The sequence below is a fragment of the Neophocaena asiaeorientalis genome, unplaced genomic scaffold (assembly GCF_003031525.2).
Source record: "Neophocaena asiaeorientalis asiaeorientalis breed wild unplaced genomic scaffold, Neophocaena_asiaeorientalis_V1.1 scaffold4098, whole genome shotgun sequence".
NCBI classification, from domain to species: Eukaryota; Metazoa; Chordata; class Mammalia; order Artiodactyla; family Phocoenidae; genus Neophocaena; species Neophocaena asiaeorientalis.
In genome coordinates this window covers 5,997-9,683 of record NW_020172947.1, presented here as the reverse complement: position 1 = coordinate 9,683, position 3,687 = coordinate 5,997, and positions in this window count along the sequence as shown.

Here is a 3,687-nt window from a genome sequence, read left to right as displayed (position 1 = left end):
TGGCTGGGCCTGCGTCTCAGCCCAGCAGCAAAAGCCACCTCCTCCAGGGAGCCGCCCACAGTCACGGCCCCCCGCCTTTGCCCCGAGCCTGGGCTGTCCAGACAAGTTTGATTCTGCCTTGCGGGTGGGGGGTGACAGGCCCTTGCAGGTGCTCACTGAGCGCCTACCACCCGGAAGTCCGCACTGGGGCAGGGACCCGAGCCCCGTGATGAGCCAGCGTCCTGGCTGCCACTGATTTCGCCCCCAATGGGTGCCAGGCCTGGCCTGGGAGCGAGCAGTAGAAATGTTCTGGATTCTCAGGAGCATGATTAGGTGCAGTGCTGAGCTCTGGGCGTGTACAGCGGGGTGCCACCGAGGGGCCAAGTGTCTGTGAACTGGGCGGGCACAGCCATGCCCCGGCTCTGCCAGGCTCCCTCTTCCTCTTCTACGTGCCCATTGCCTGGTAGTTTCATATTCAGCTCAAATGTTACTTCCTTGGTGAAGGCCACATAAAGCAGTGTCTTAATATTTTGCCCACAACCCCCAATAAGAACTACATTTTACATCCTGAGCCAGTACCTGCATGCACACACGGATCGACACAAATAACTGAAACAAACGTTCCACCAGATGAAACCTTCCCTTACTGCCTGAAAACACTCTATTTCCTATTCTATTCTACTTCATAAAAAGAGAGAAAAAAAAGAAGGAAGGGGGCTTCCCTGGTGGTGCAGTGGTTAAGAATCCACCTGCCAATGCAGGGGACACGGGTTCGAGCCCTGGTTCGGGAAGATCCCACGTGCCACGGAGCAACTAAGCCCATGCACCACAGCTACTGAGCCTGCGCTCTAGAGCCCGTGAGCCACAACTACTGAGCCCGCGTGCCACAACTACTGAAGCCCGCGTGCCTAGAGCCCGTGCTCTGCAACAGGAGAAGCCACCGCAGTGAGAAGCCCGCGCACCGCAACGAGGAGTAGCCCCCACTCGCTGCAGCTAGAGAAAGCCTGTGTGCAGCAACGAAGACCCACCGTGGCCAAAAATAAATAAATAAAAAATTTAAAATACCTTTAAAAACAAAAAGAAAATAAGGAAGGGAGGAAGGGAAAAAGGGAGAAGGAAGGAAGGGGGAGGAAGGGAGGAAGAAGTTTGGTCACACCTGCTAAAATGCTGGCTCTGCTGGCAGTGACCTTTCCACCTTGACCCATGGTGGGATCTCCTCGCAGTACCTCGGCCTTTGTTTCTCCCTGCTCCATCTACTGGGACCCCGTCCCCACAGCACTGGGTTATCCTCACTTGATCGATGAGTGGCCTCAGTTTAGATTCATAAGGTGGCTGTGTTGGAGCTCATGGCCAAGGCTGTCTTTCAAGGAGGGAAACCCACCTACCACAGGCATTGCAGTCGGAGCCAGGGGTACAATAGGTGGGGTAGCAGGAAGGAGACACCTTCATTTTAATTTTCTCTTTACACTACTATCTCCCTCCCCTCCCCCCCACACCCCTGAGACACACACATCTCGGGGTCTCTACTTCTTCCAGGTCTGGGGGAACGGTTTGTACAGCGCCGGCTCTTCCCTGGTAAAGACTGTAATAAACACTTTTTCTCCTTGTGTTGAAGGTTCCTGAAAAGCACTAGAACCAGCTCCATTCCCACTGCCAAGGCAAGCTGACTCTCCAGCTAGCCGTGCCAACAGTCCCAAGGTGGACGGATGTGTTCTAGGGCTGGAACACAAGGTGTTAATTGAGAGGCTTTTGGTCAGCTAACCATTCCCTGCTGTATATTGGCTGTAACAATCTTCCACATGTTAATTTTCACAACAATCGCCATCTTACGACTTTTGCTACAATCTGAGCAATGTTTTAAAGTATTTGATTGCCAGGAAAAACCCATAGGATGTTTCACATCCTTGAAGAGAAAAACTAAGTTTCGTATTGTACCAAAGTATTACGGTTCTGATCTTTTTAAAAAAATATTTATTCGGTAACACTTTATTTATTTGGTTGCACCGGGTCTTAGTTGCAGCAGGCAGGCTCCTTAGTTGTGGCATGCATGTGGGATCTAGATTGAAACCGGGCCCCCTGCATTGGGAGTGCAGAGTCTTAACCACTGCACCACCAGGGAAGTCCCCTGAAGGTTCTTATCTTAAAGAAAACATTAATAGCTCAATGAGTAATAGTCTCCTTGGACATGACTGTTGAGAAATGTATTCATGTTGATATTACTTTTCCTTATAATTTTTGATGTTGCTGGGATTACAAGTTATATAATATACTGCTTAGAATCCATTCCCCGTTCTCAAAGGAGAAACTGTCTTCTTGTTCTTGACTTGGAATCGGTGGCTTCCAAGCCCACTCTTCCCAGCAAGACTCCCCTCAAGGCCCCAGATTTCCCCTAACAGCTCCTCTGCTGACTCAGAAACCCCGCTGGGCCACACTGTCCGGGTTAGGACCTCGAGGGCTAGGTACTGGCTGGGGGAACATCCATGAATGAATTGCACTCGGGGCCCCTGCGCAAGTCTCCTCCCTCTCTGGGTCCCCAATTCCTCCTCTGTGTGACAGGGGTGGTGCCGAGGGCCTCTCAGCTCTGACGGTCCAGGGCTCGCCTGTTTTCTGGTGGTCTGGGATGGGTCTGCTTGCAAATGGGGCTGGACTTGGGCTCCAGGTGGGCTTGTGTGCAGGGGACCATCACAAGTCAGACTCCTGGTGCCATCCATGGTGGGACCTCATAGCGGGGCAACTGGGGGAGAGGGAAATAAAAGGCAGAGGGCCAAGGCAGGTGCCGGGGGAGGGGTTGTTCCTAGGGGAGAAGGCAAACTTAGAATTCCTTGACCTCATAAGGAAACAGCTTGGGTCTGTATGGGGAGGGGTGGCATGGGGAGGACAGCCTCTGGGACAGGGGCCAGCACTGCAGAAGGCTTGGAGAGGTACTGGGGAATCTGATCTTGCCAAAACTGCAAATTCCAGGAGGCCAACTCTGAGCGGCCCAGAGCCCAAACGCCATCTCCCTTCCTGCTCTGAGATAAGCAGCAAGACCCTGCCCTGCCCTGGGCTCTGCCCCCTTGTACTGCCATGCATGTCTGGGGCCTTCATATTTTGGGAGACAGAGCAGGCCTCATCTTTACTCCAAAACCCAGCCTACAGCAACTTTTCTGAGGGTCTTTGTGTGTGGTCAAACCAGGGCCCTATATTCTCTCCACCCCATGAGCGAACCTCCACGCAGAACTGGTCTGTGACCCTCGCCACCTGGGCCAGCCTTCCTGCCTGGTCTTCTCCCAGGTACCAGCCGTCATCTATGAGAACCTCCTCCCCAGGCTCCCAGTTCCGGGAGGAGCACTTCAGTTCCCCCACACTCCATCAGCTGCCTTTGTTTAGAACGTGACTGTCATCTCCTTCCCAAATTCCACAGGGCAGCTCTTTACTGACCAAGCCCCTCACCAACTCCTGGTGACAGTCCCGGCTCCCCAGCAGGCCTTGGCAGCCTTCCGTGGTTTGTCCCCTTCGGTCCCCTGGCCCCCCCTGTCCTGGGGGCCCGTGCTGGTGGGTGAGGCGGGCACTCGCTGTCTGCATGCATCACACCGTGCCCTGTGCCAGCGCGCATCGGCACGCTCGGGCCCCTTCCAAGGCTGCTGGCTCCTGGAGTGCTGGTGGCCTCCTGGCCCAGTGCCCCATTTCCTCCCGGGTGGAGCGGGGAGGGAGGGAGGCGGTGGGGAG